The following is a 15,353-nucleotide window of genomic DNA, read 5'->3' as shown; positions in this document are numbered from 1 at the left end:
CATTCCATTCAAATTTCTTCCCTTTATGCGTTAATGCAGTCAAGGGTTTTGCTATTCTGGAAAAGTCTTGGATGAACCTTCTGTAGTAACCAGCTAGTCCTAAAAACTGGCGTATGTGTTTCGGAGTTTTCGGGGTTTCCCACTTTTCAACAGTTTCTATCTTTGCCGGATCCACCTTAATACCTTCTTTGTTCACTATGTGACCGAGGAATTGAACTTCTTCCAACCAAAATGCACACTTTGAAAACTTAGCGTACAATTCTTCCTTCCTCAATACTTCTAACACCTTTCTCAAATGTTCACCGTGTTCTTGGTCATTCTTTGAGTAAATAAGTATGTCATCAATGAAAACAATGACAAACTTGTCAAGGTATGGTCCACACACTCGGTTCATAAGGTCCATGAACACAGCTGGTGCATTAGTTAAACCAAACGGCATGACCATAAACTCGTAATGACCGTAACGTGTTCTGAAAGCAGTCTTTGGAATATCATCTTCTTTCACCCGCATTTGATGATACCCGGAACGTAAGTCAATCTTTGAATAAACAGACGAGCCTTGTAGTTGATCAAATAAGTCGTCGATTCTCGGTAGTGGGTAGCGGTTCTTGATGGTAAGTTTGTTCAACTCTCGGTAGTCGATACACAACCTGAATGTACCATCTTTCTTCTTGACAAACAAAACAGGAGCTCCCCACGGTGATGTGCTTGGTCGAATGAAACCACGCTCTAAAAGTTCTTGTAATTGGCTTTGCAGTTCTTTCATCTCGCTGGGTGCGAGTCTGTAAGGAGCACGAGCTATTGGTGCAGCTCCTGGTACAAGATCTATTTGAAATTCAACGGATCGATGTGGGGGTAATCCCGGTAATTCTTTCGGAAATACATCGGGAAATTCTTTTGCAATGGGAACATCATTGATGCTCTTTTCTTCAGTTTGTACTTTCTCGACGTGTGCTAGAACAGCATAGCAACCTTTTCTTATTAGTTTTTGTGCCTTCAAATTACTAATAAGATGTAGCTTCGTGTTGCCCTTTTCTCCGTACACCATTAAGGGTTTTCCTTTTTCTCGTATAATGCGAATTGCATTTTTGTAACAAACGATCTCCGCTTTCACTTCTTTCAACCAGTCCATACCGATTATCACATCAAAACTCCCTAACTCTACTGGTATCAAATCAATCTTAAATGTTTCGCTAACCAGTTTAATTTCTCGATTCCGACATATATTATCTGCTGAAATTAATTTACCATTTGCTAATTCGAGTAAAAATTTACTATCCAAAGGCGTCAATGGACAACTTAATTTAGCACAAAAATCTCTACTCATATAGCTTCTATCCGCACCCGAATTAAATAAAACGTAAGAAGATTTATTGTCAATAAGAAACGTACCCGTAACAAGCTCCGGGTCTTCCTGTGCCTCTGCCGCATTAATATTGAAAACTCTTCCACGGCCTTGTCCATTCGTGTTCTCCTGGTTCGGGCAATTTCTAATAATGTGGCCCGGTTTTCCACATTTATAACAAACTACATTGGCATAACTTGCTCCGACACTACTTGCTCCGCCATTACTCGTTCCGACACCATTTGTTCCTTTCGTTCTATTAACCCCTGGTCCGTAGACCTCACACTTCACCGAGCTATGACCATTTCTTTTACACTTGTTGCAAAATTTGGTGCAGAACCCCGAGTGATTCTTTTCACACCTTTGGCATAGCTGCTTCTGATTGTTGTTTTTGTTGCGGTTATTATTGTTGTTGGGATGATTGTTGTAGTTGCTGTTGTTGTTGTTGTTGTTGTTGTTGTTGGGCCGTTTGTTGTAGTTGCGATTGATGTTGCGATTGTTGGGAAAATTGGTGCGATTATTGTTGTAATTGCTATTGTTGTTGTATTGGTGATTCTTATCACCGTTTTCCTCCCACTTTCTTTTGACTTGCTTCACATTGGCCTCTTCAGCAGTCTGTTCTTTAATTCTTTCTTCAATCTGGTTCACGAGTTTGTGAGCCATTCTACATGCCTGTTGTATGGAGGCGGGCTCGTGTGAACTTATATCTTCTTGGATTCTTTCCGGTAATCCTTTCACAAACACGTCGATCTTCTCTTCCTCATCTTCGAATGCTCCCGGACACAATAGGCACAATTCTGTGAATCGTCTTTCGTACGTGGTAATATCAAATCCTTGGGTTCGTAACCCTCTAAGTTCTGTCTTGAGCTTATTGACATCGGTTCTGGGACGGTACTTCTCGTTCATCAAGTGCTTGAATGCTGACCACGGTAGTGCGTACGCATCATCTTGTCCCACTTGCTCTAGATAGGTATTCCACCATGTTAACGCAGAACCTGTGAAGGTATGCGTAGCGTACTTCACTTTGTCCTCTTCAGTACACTTACTTATGGCAAACACCGATTCAACCTTCTCGGTCCACCGTTTCAATCCGATCGGTCCTTCGGTTCCATCAAATTCCAAAGGTTTGCAGGCAGTGAATTCTTTGTAGGTGCATCCTACACGATTTCCTGTACTGCTAGATCCAAGGTTATTGTTGGTATGTAGCGCAGCCTGTACTGCGGCTATGTTTGAAGCTAGAAAAGTACGGAATTCCTCTTCATTCATATTCACGGTGTGTCGAGTAGTCGGTGCCATTTCCTTCAAAATAGTTAAATGGAACAAGTTAATCATACAGAATATTAAGAGTAGTTAATAGTATTTCGTAGCATAATATGAACTCATTTATAAAAGCTTTTTCTTCATATTAGCGTTTTATAAGTTTAAATTCGGGTAGTACCTACCCGTTAAGTTCATACTTAGTAGCTAATATACAATTCAACTACTACAATTCTATATGAAAAACTGATTATAATAATATTTCGCGTTCAAACTTTTATACAATATTTTACAAACTTACAATACCGCTTATTTTACATAAAGCATGAAATATAGCACACAATAACTTTGATACAAGATAGTTGTGAAGATAATTCTAGCTAGTACACAAGTCGTTCAGCAAAGGCAATAAAGACACGTAATTCATACGTCCAGAAACAAGTCATGCATTCTGGTTTTACTAGGACTACTTCCCATCCTTGGTCTTGTGCAACATAACCGTTATGGCCGTTGATAAGACAGCGTGTTGTAACGTCATCAAAGGGACGAGGGTTACGTAATGTCCAACAGTCCCGTAATAATCTAAAAACCTCATTTCTTACCCCAATTACCGACTCCGTCACTTGTGGAAACGTTTTGTTTAATAGTTGTAGCCCGATGTCCTTGTTCTCACTTTGGTGAGAAGCGAACATTACTAATCCGTAAGCATAACATGCTTCTTTATGTTGCATGTTAGCCGCTTTTTCTAAATCACGAAGTCCAATATTCGGATATATTGAGTCAAAATAATTTCTTAACCCGTTGCGTAAAATAGCATTTGGGTTCCCCGCAATATATGCGTCAAAGTAAACACATCGTAACTTATGGGTTTCCCAATGTGATATCCCCCATCTTTCAAACGAAAGTCTCTTATAAACCAAGACATTCTTGGAACGTTCTTCGAATGTCTTACAAACTGATCTCGCCTTAAATAGTTGTGCCGAAGAATTCTGGCCGACTCTAGACAAGATTTCATCAATCATGTCTCCGGGTAGGTCTCTTAAAATATTGGGTTGTCTATCCATTTTGTGTTTTTAAACTGTAAAATAGACAAGAGTTAGTTTCATAAAAAAATACTTATTAATACAAGCAATTTTTACATATATCATAAAGCATAAGAACACTATATTACATATATTACACCACACGAATACAACTATCTTATTCCGACTCGCTCGTTTCTTCTTCTTCGGTTTTGGTTCTTTTTGCCAAGTTTCTAGGGATATATGATGTTCCCCTAATACGAGCCGTCGTTGTCCACATTGGTTTAGAAAAACCTGGTGGTTTAGAGGTTCCCGGGTCATTGTTACAACTTAAGGACTTCGGGGGTTGACGATACATATAAAGTTCATCGGGGTTGGAATTAGATTTCTCTATTTTTATGCCCTTTCCCTTATTATTTTCTTTTGCCTTTTTAAATTTAGTTGGCGTAATTTCTATAACATCATCGGAATTCTCGTCGGAATCCGATTCATCGGAGAATTGGTAATCCTCCCAATATTTTGCTTCCTTGGCGGAAACACCATTGACCATAATTAACTTTGGTCGGTTGGTTGAGGATTTTCTTTTACTTAACCGTTTTATTATTTCCCCCACCGGTTCTATTTCTTCATCCGGTTCTGATTCTTCTTCCGGTTCCGATTCTTCTTCCGGTTCCGACTCGTCTTCCGGTTCCTCTTCGGGAACTTGTGAATCAGTCCACAAATCATTCCAATTTACATTTGACTCTTCATTATTATTAGGTGAGTCAATGGGACTTGTTCTAGAGGTAGACATCTATCACATAATATCAAACACGTTAAGAGATTAATATATCACATAATATTCATATGTTAAAAATATATAGTTTCCAACAAAAATGTTAAGCAATCATTTTTAAAGAAAACACGGTCGAAGTCCAGACTCACTAATGCATCCTAACAAACTCGATAAGACACACTAATGAAAAATTCTGGTTCTCTAAGACCAACGCTCGGATACCAACTGAAATGTCCCGTTCTTATTGATTAAAAACGTTCCATATTAATTGATTTCGTTGCGAGGTTTTGACCTCTATATGAGACGTTTTTCAAAGACTGCATTCATTTTTAAAATAAACCATTACCTTTATTTCATAAATAAAGGTTTAAAAAGCTTTACGTAGATTATCAAATAATGATAATCTAAAATATCCTGTTTACACACGACCATTACATAATGGTTTACAATACAAATATGTTACATCGAAATCAGTTTCTTGAATGCAGTTTTTACACAATATCATACAAACATGGACTCCAAATCTTGTCCTTATTTTAGTATGCAACAGCGGAAGCTCTTAATATTCACCTGAGAATAAACATGCTTTAAACGTCAACAAAAATGTTGGTGAGTTATAGGTTTAACCTATATATATCAAATCGTAACAATAGACCACAAGATTTCATATTTCAATACACATCCCATACATAGAGATAAAAATCATTCATATGGTGAACACCTGGTAACCGACAATAACAAGATGCATATATAAGAATATCCCCATCATTCCGGGACACCCTTCGAATATGATATAAATTTCGAAGTACTAAAGCATCCGGTACTTTGGATGGGGTTTGTTAGGCCCAATAGATCTATCTTTAGGATTCGCGTCAATTAGGGTGTCTGTTCCCTAATTCTTAGATTACCAGACTTAATAAAAAGGGGCATATTCGATTTTGATAATTCAACCATAGAATGTAATTTCACGTACTTGTGTCTATTTTGTAAATCATTTATAAAACCTGCATGTATTCTCATCCCAAAAATATTAGATTTTAAAAGTGGGACTATAACTCACTTTCACAGATTTTTACTTCGTCGGGAAGTAAGACTTGGCCACTGGTTGATTCACGAACCCTATAACAATATATACATATATATTAAAGTATGTTCAAAATATATTTACAACACTTTTAATATATTTTGATGTTTTAAGTTTATTAAGTCAGCTGTCCTCGTTAGTAACCTATAACTAGTTGTCCACAGTTAGATGTACAGAAATAAATCGATAAATATTATCTTGAATCAATCCACGACCCAGTGTATACGTATCTCAGTATTGATCACAACTCAAACTATATATATTTTGGAATCAACCTCAACCCTGTATAGCTAACTCCAACATTCACATATAGAGTGTCTATGGTTGTTCCGAAATATATATAGATGTGTCGACATGATAGGTCGAAACATTGTATACGTGTCTATGGTATCTCAAGATTACATAATATACAATACAAGTTGATTAAGTTATGGTTGGAATAGATTTGTTACCAATTTTTCACGTAGCTAAAATGAGAAAAATTATCCAATCTTGTTTTACCCATAACTTCTTCATTTTAAATCCATTTTGAGTGAATCAAATTGCTATGATTTCATATTGAACTCTATTTTATGAATCTTAACAGAAAAAGTATAGGTTTATAGTCAGAAAAATAAGTTACAAGTCGTTTTTGTAAAGGTAGTCATTTCAGTCGAAAGAACGACGTCTAGATGACCATTTTAGAAAACATACTTCCACTTTGAGTTTAACCATAATTTTTGGATATAGTTTCATGTTCATAATAAAAATCATTTTCTCAGAATAACAACTTTTAAATCAAATTTTATCATAGTTTTTAATTAACTAACCCAAAACAGCCCGCGGTGTTACTACGACGGCGTAAATCCGGTTTTACGGTGTTTTTCGTGTTTCCAGGTTTTAAATCATTAAGTTAGCATATCATATAGATATATAACATGTGTTTAGTTGATTTTAAAAGTCAAGTTAGAAGGATTAACTTTTGTTTGCGAACAAGTTTAGAATTAACTAAACTATGTTCTAGTGATTACAAGTTTAAACCTTCGAATAAGATAGCTTTATATGTATGAATCGAATGATGTTATGAACATCATTACTACCTTAATTTCCTTGGATAAACCTACTGGAAAAGAGAAAAATGGATCTAGCTTCAATGGATCCTTGGATGGCTCGAAGTTCTTGAAGCAGAATCATGACACGAAAACAAGTTCAAGTAAGATCATCACTTGAAATAAGATTGTTATAGTTATAGAAATTGAACCAAAGTTTGAATATGATTATTACCTTGTATTAGAATGATAACCTACTGTAAGAAACAAAGATTTCTTGAGGTTGGATGATCACCTTACAAGATTGGAAGTGAGCTAGCAAACTTGAAAGTATTCTTGATTTTATGAAACTAGAACTTTTGGAATTTATGAAGAACACTTAGAACTTGAAGATAGAACTTGAGAGAGATCAATTAGATGAAGAAAATTGAAGAATGAAAGTGTTTGTAGGTGTTTTTGGTCGTTGGTGTATGGATTAGATATAAAGGATACGTAATTTTGTTTTCATGTAAATAAGTCATGAATGATTACTCATATTTTTGTAATTTTATGAGATATTTCATGCTAGTTGCCAAATGATGGTTCCCACATGTGTTAGGTGACTCACATGGGCTTCTAAGAGCTGATCATTGGAGTGTATATACCAATAGTACATACATCTAAAAGCTGTGTATTGTACGAGTACGAATACGGGTGCATACGAGTAGAATTGTTGATGAAACTGAACGAGGATGTAATTGTAAGCATTTTTGTTAAGTAGAAGTATTTTGATAAGTGTATTGAAGTCTTTCAAAAGTGTATAAATACAAATTAAAACACTACATGTATATACATTTTAACTGAGTCGTTAAGTCATCGTTAGTCGTTACATGTAAGTGTTGTTTTGAAACCTTTAGGTTAACGATCTTGTTAAATGTTGTTAACTCAATGTTTATAATATCAAATGAGATTTTAAATTATTATATTATCATGATATTATCATGTATGAATATCTCTTAATATGATATATATACATTAAATGTCTTTACAACGATAATCGTTACATATATGTCTCGTTTAAAAATCATTAAGTTAGTAGTCTTGTTTTTACATATGTAGTTCATTGTTAATATACTTTATGATATGTTTTCTTATCATAGTATCATGTTAACTATATATATATATCCATATATATGTCATCATATAGTTTTTACAAGTTTTAACGTTCGTGAATCACCGATCAACTTGGGTGGTCAATTATCTATATGAAACATATTTCAATTAATCAAGTCTTAACAAGTTTGATTGCTTAACATGTTGGAAACATTTAATCATGTAAATATCAATCTCAATTAATATATATAAACATGGAAAAGTTCGGGTCACTACATACCGTACATAGACAAGTAGTTTAATGTTACCAAGCTAAGGGTATATTTCTGGTTTAAACCCACGTAGAATTAGTTTTAGTACTTGTGCCTATTTCGTAAAACATTTATAAAAAAACAGCGCATGTATTCTCAGTCCCAAAAATATATATAAAAGGGAGCAAATGAAACTCACAATACTGTATTTCGTAGTAAAAATACATATAACGTCATTTAACAAGTGCAAAGTTGGACTCGGATTCACGAACGTATCAATATTGAGATTCAATATTGCAGGAAAGTACGTAGACGCAACGGAGATGATAAAAACTAGATTGACCTCACGAGCATACCCATGAACCATACCCATCACCTCCATAACTATAACCCATAATTTCCTTAGCTTCGACTCATTCAAAAAAAAACTATTTTGAAATCACTCGGACAGCACTCCGTCGTAATATTTTATGTATACTAATAATATCTTGAAATAATACAAAGAAAATATATATATGTAATTCGATTGAGAGAGTTTAGAGAAATATATTTTCAAGTTTCTATGAAATAATGAAACCTATTGAATTCTATTTATAATAGATTTTTGAATTATTAAAGTGAATTATTAAAATATGAATTATTAAAGTGAATTATTAAAGTATGAATTATTAAAGTGAATTATTAAAGTTAAAGTAAAGTAAAAGTAAAGTAAATGTAAAGTTAAAGTATAGTAAAAGTATAAAAACTATGTATGTATAATACGCGTATAAATATATATAATATTAATTTAAATCGTTATATATATTTAATGAAATAAAATATAAATATCGTTATATTTATTATACTGGTTAAGTAATGAGTTGTCAAAAGTGATTCTAGATATTTAGAAAAGTTATATACGTTTTAATAATAAAGTTCTTTTTAAACTGAAAATGTTTTTGTACGTTTGAAAATAGATTAATAGAATATTATGGAAACCAATTCTCCACTAGCTTTTGTCTAACTTTCGTAAATGACACTTTTTATTTTTATTTATAAATAGCTTTACAAATTATTTCGAATATCGTTAAGAGGAATAGATTTTCTCAAATCATAGTGGACCTCTCAACAGAGACTTGTAATCATAATTCAATGTTTCTGATAATCCAATCATTTAATATATTATTTTTTTTTTAATTTCGTCGATAATCATATTGAAACAAATACGTTCATATAAAGCATTGTACGTTTAAATACTTTGTTGACATTTTCAATTTATAACATATACACATATACATACATATTCATATATGTTCATTTAATGGTTCGTGAATCATTGGAATTTGGTCGAGGTTTAAATGAATGTATAAACATAGTTTAAAATCCTTGAGATTTAACTTAACAAACATTGCTTATCGTGTCAGAATAATATAAAGATAAAGTTTAAATTTAGTCGAAAATTTCCGGGTCGTCACATTCCAACATGTTAAGCAATCAAACTTGTTAAGACTTGATTAATTGAAATAGGTTTCATATAGACAATTGACCACCCAAGTTGACCGGTGATTCACGAACGTTAAAACTTGTAACAACTATACGATGACATATATATAGTTATATATATACTTAACATGATTTTATTATAAGTATGTATCTCATTAGGTATTTTAACAATGAGTTATATACATAAAAATGAGACTATTAATTTAAGAAACTCGAAAACGATATATATAACGATTATCGTTATAACAACGTCTTACTAGGTACATATGAATCATATTAAGATATTGATACACTTGGTTAATTATGTTAAATGATAAGTAAATATCTTATTAAGTGTATTAACAATGAAATACATATGTAAAAATAAGACTACTAACTTAATGAATTCAAAACGAGACATATATGTAACGATTATCGTTGTAACGACATTTAACTGTATATATATCATACTAAGATATATTATATATCATAATATCATGATAATATAACAATTTAATATCTCATTTGTTATAATAAACAATGGGTTAACAACATTCAACAAGATCGTTAACCTAAAGGTTTCAAAACAACACTTACATGTAACGACTAACGATGACTTAACGAATCAGTTAAAATGTATATACATGTAGTGTTTTAATATGCATTCATACACTTTTGAAAGACTTCAAGACACTTATCAAAATACTTCTGCTTAACAAAAATGCTTACAATTACATCCTCGTTCAGTTTCATCAACAATTCTACTCGTATGCACCCGTATTCATACTCGTACAATACACAGCTTTTAGATGTATGTACTATTGGTATATACACTCCAATGATCAGCTCTTAGCAGCCCATGTGAGTCACCTAACACATGTGAGAACCATCATTTGGAAACTAGCATGAAATATCTCATAAAATTACAAAAATATGAGTAATCATTCATGACTTATTTACATGAAAACAAAATTACATATCCTTTATATCTAATCCATACACCAACGACCAAAAACACCTACAAACACTTACATTCTTCAATTTTATTCATCTAATTGATCTCTCTCAAGTTCTATCTTCAAGTTCTAAGTGTTCTTCATAAATTCCAAAAGTTCTAGTTTCATAAAATCAAGAATACTTCCAAGATTGCAAGTTTACTTCCAAGTTTCTAAATCCATTCCAAGTAATCATCCAAGATCAAGAAACCTTTGTTACTTATAGTAGGTTATCTTTCTAATACAAGGTAATAATCATATTCAAACTTTAATTCAATTTCTATAACTATAACAATCTTATTTCGAGTGGAAATCTTACTTGAAATTGTTTTCGTGTCATGATTCTGCTTCAAGAACTTTCAAGCCATCCAAGGATCCTTTGAAGCTAGATCTATTTTTCTCATTTCTAGTAGGTTTATCCAAGGAACTTGAGGTAGTAATGATGTTCATAACATCATTCGATTCATACATATAAAGCTATCTTATTCGAAGGTTTAAACTTGTAATCACTAGAACATAGTTTAGTTAATTCTAAACTTGTTCGCAAATAAAAGTTAATCCTTCTAACTTGACTTTTAAAATCAACTAAACACATTTTCTATATCTATATGATTTGCTAACTTAATGATTTAAAACCTGGAAACACGAAAAACACCGTAAAACCGGATTTACGCCGTCGTAGTAACACCGCGGGCTGTTTTGGGTTAGTTAATTAAAAACTATGATAAACTTTGATTTAAAAGTTGTTAATTCTGGGAAAATGATTTTTATTATGAACATGAAACTATATCCAAAAATTATGGTTAAACTCAAAGTGAAAGTATGTTTTCTAAAATAGTCATCTAGACGTCGTTCTTTCGACTGAAATGACTACCTTTACAAAAATGACTTGTAACTTATTTTTCCGACTATAAACCTATACTTTTTATGTTTAGATTCATAAAATAGAGTTCAATATGAAACCATAGCAATTTGATTCACTCAAAACGGATTTAAAATGAAGAAGTTATGGGTAAAACAAGATTGGATAATTTTTCTCATTTTAGCTACGTAAAAATTGGTAACAAATCTATTCCAACCATAACTTAATCAACTTGTATTGTATATTATGTAATCTTGAGATACCATAGACACGTATACAATGTTTTGGCCTATCATGTCGACACATCTATATATATTTCGGAACAACCATAGACACTCTATATGTGAATGTTGGAGTTAGCTATACAGGTTTGAGGTTGATTCCAAAATATATATAGTTTGAGTTGTGATCAATACTGAGATACGTATACACTGGGTCGTGGATTGATTCAAGATAATATTTATCGATTTATTTTTGTACATCTAACTGTGGACAACTAGTTGTAGGTTACTAACGAGAACAGCTGACTTAATAAACTTAAAACATCAAAATGTATTAAAAGTGTTGTAAATATATTTTGAACATACTTTGATATATATGTACATATTTGTTATAGGTTCGTGAATCGACCAGTGGCCAAGTCTTACTTCCCGACGAAGTAAAAAAAAATCTGTGAAAGTGAGTTATAGTCCCACTTTTAAAATCTAATATTTTTGGGATGAGAATACATGCAGGTTTTATAAATGATTTACAAAATAGACACAAGTACGTGAAACTACATTCTATGGTTGAATTATCGAAATCGAATATGCCCCTTTTTATTAAGTCTGGTAATCTAAGAATTAGGGAACAGACACCCTAATTGACGCGAATCCTAAAGATAGATCTATTGGGCCTAACAAACCCCATCCAAAGTACCGGATGCTTTAGTACTTCGAAATTTATATCATATCCGAAGGGTGTCCCGGAATGATGGGGATATTCTTATATATGCATCTTGTTAATGTCGGTTAACAGGTGTTCACCATATGAATGATTTTTATCTCTATGTATGGGATGTGTATATTGAAATATGAAATCCTGTGGTCTATTGTTACGATTTGATATATATAGGTTAAACCTATAACTCACCAACATTTTTGTTGACGTTTAAAGCATGTTTATTCTCAGGTGAATATTAAGAGCTTCCGCTGTTGCATACTAAAATAAGGATAAGATTTGGAGTCCATGTTTGTATGATATTATGTAAAAACTGCATTCAAGAAACATATGTCGATGTAATATATTTCTATTGTAAACCATTATGTAATGGTCGTGTGTAAACAGTATATTTTAGATTATCATTATTTGATAATCTACGTAATACTTTTGAAACCTTTATTGATAAAATAAAGGTTATGGTTGTTTTAAAAATGAATGCAGTCTTTGAAAAACGTCTCATATAGAGGTCAAAACCTCGCAACGAAATCAATTAATATGGAACGTTTATAATCAATATGAACGGGACATTTCAACGGGTGTTGCATTCACGGGAATACTTGCCATATCTGAAAATGCAGAGAACTCAAGTTAAACAAGTAACTTACCCAATCTGTTTACATAAAACAGAATGCACCACACTCAATATGTTAAGTGCAACTAATGCCAATGTGTTTACATAAAACATTAAACAGAAAGCTAGTTTCAATGAACTAGACAAAACTAATCTGTTTAGTCAAAGATCATTTATCAGTCACCACAATAATGGGCTACCAACTACCTAGAGCCCATGCTCAATCCTACTATAAAAAGATAAAAAGATGATCCACCATGTTTGTCTCTCTTTTTTTTTTCACCCATTGGTGGACCCACCCTTTAATTGTTTAAAGTGTTTTATTTACACGTATACACATTGTAATTTTTTTTTTCGAAAGGCAAGAATTTTATTATAATTAAAAGGAAGTAAATACAACTAGCAAGTAGCTAGCAATACAATGAATTCACGAGCAAGAGACACCCCCGAATGCTAAAAACGATCTAACCAAACCCACGGCATACCTAGACTAAAATCACGACCAGTAAGACCGAACAACACTGACACACCACCACAATTAATACCAAAAAAATACACGAACATGGCTAGACTCGAGGATGATTTTCAAACCGACAATTCGACAACTACTACCACACAATTCGAAGCCCAAAACAAAGCCTACAATGAGTCCGAGTCTGAGTCTGAGTATGAGCACGAGCACGAGCAGTCATCAAGATCTTCCTCGTCCACATCTGAGTTCTTCATTATATTATCGAGAATAACCCTTTCACACCATATACGTTTCTCACGACATACTTTACGTTTTAGTTGTTTTCTTTCTAGAACGAAATTAATAAAATGATGTTTAATTAAAGGCCTGAATATTCGTTTCTTACATCGAAAACGATCCGTCGAGTTAGGCCTATCTCGAGGAACACCAATCGAACATTTAGCTCACATTGTAATTGAATTCACAATTTAGGGGCATCCATGTCACAATCACACTGTACGGGCTCAGATTGAATTTTAAATCAATCAACATGTTACATGAATATTTTAATGGATAATGGTGGGTTAAAGATATAAATAATATATAAGAGATATTGTCTAGTTGTTTAATCAAATCAGTAAATGCAAGATTTCTAGTCATCTATTTAAATTTAATAGTTTTATATTTTAAATAAAACACATATTGACTGGACAACTAAATTTGTACCCATGTGAGAAAGTATTTTAAATAAAGAAAATAATATGAGTGCCAGTGGAGTTTTATGACACAACAAGTTGGCATCCAAAATATACTTTAAAATGAATTAATAGATTAGACTCCAATGATATGACATGACATTATAATAATCAATTAATTTGATTATATAATAAAGTGTTGCAACTAAAGACATTTTAACACACAACACATATGTTAGGAAGGAAGATATCACATAAGAGCAGAAGACGTTTACACCATACGGGTATGTTTCCCTATTTTGATTTTACAAAAAAAATTGATGTAAAGAAATATATAGAAATAAACTAGCGTTAAACTGATCATAATCAGTCCCAAATCAGTACTATTTCGATACAAAACTGCTTTGTACAAATAGAGATTGAATGAAAAATAAGTTATAAATCTGGAAAAACAGAAAATCTCAGTTTTGTATCGTATATGTTTTAAGACTGTAGAAATAAAATTCTTAAATACAAACTGAGTTTTAATACAAATTCTTAGAAATATAAAGTTGACTGAACATAATATAAATGATAGACTAAAACGGTAGCCGAAGCTTGCGTTGAACGCAATTCTCTTAAAACAGATACGAGCCTGTTTCCCAGGGTACGATGGCTGATAGTGCTCCAAATGAACATATATTTAGTAGCAATATCGTTCCAATATGTAAAGTTTTTAAATGTAATTTCCTTATTTTTAGTTGTAATAGTTAAATAAATAAGTGCGAAGACGAAAGACGCAAATCGCTCGAAAATGAAGATTTAAAGACAAAAATGAAGATTTGAAAGACCAAAAGGTCCAAAAAGCTCAAATGTACAAGATACAATTCAAAAGGTTCAATTTATTGATGAAGAACGTCTAAAAATGACAAGAGTACAAGTTACAAAACGCAAAGTACAAGATATTAAATTATACGAAAGGACGTTCGAAAATCCGAAACCAGGACATGAACCAACTCTCAACGCTCGACGCAACGGTGTAAAAATTACGAGTCAACTATGCACAAGAATAAAATATAATATTTAAATAATTCATAATAAGAATAATATTAAATAATAAAAAGTTGTTAATTGAGCATAGTTCAGGGGTCGTCAATGAAAATTCAATTTACAATTTAGCCTATAAAAGGAACGAACGATTGTAACGATGGAGGAGAAGAATTTTTTATCGATCTTTTCTTTTTTCTTCGATCAATTATCAATATCAATTATCAATATCTATATTCTATATCTCTATCATAATGTTAACTTAATAAGATATAACAATAATCTTAATTTTAAGTTTAAATTATGATAATAATAAGATTTATGATAGAGATCATTTGAGTGTGTAAGTCGAAATTCTGTCCGTGTAACGCTACGCTATTTTTAATCATTGTAAGTTATGTTCAACCTTTTTACATTAATGTCTCGTAACTAAGTTATTATTATGCTTATTTGAGCC

The sequence above is a fragment of the Rutidosis leptorrhynchoides genome, chromosome 2 (assembly GCF_046630445.1).
Source record: "Rutidosis leptorrhynchoides isolate AG116_Rl617_1_P2 chromosome 2, CSIRO_AGI_Rlap_v1, whole genome shotgun sequence".
NCBI classification, from domain to species: domain Eukaryota; kingdom Viridiplantae; phylum Streptophyta; class Magnoliopsida; order Asterales; family Asteraceae; genus Rutidosis; species Rutidosis leptorrhynchoides.
This window is presented reverse-complemented; position numbering follows the sequence as displayed.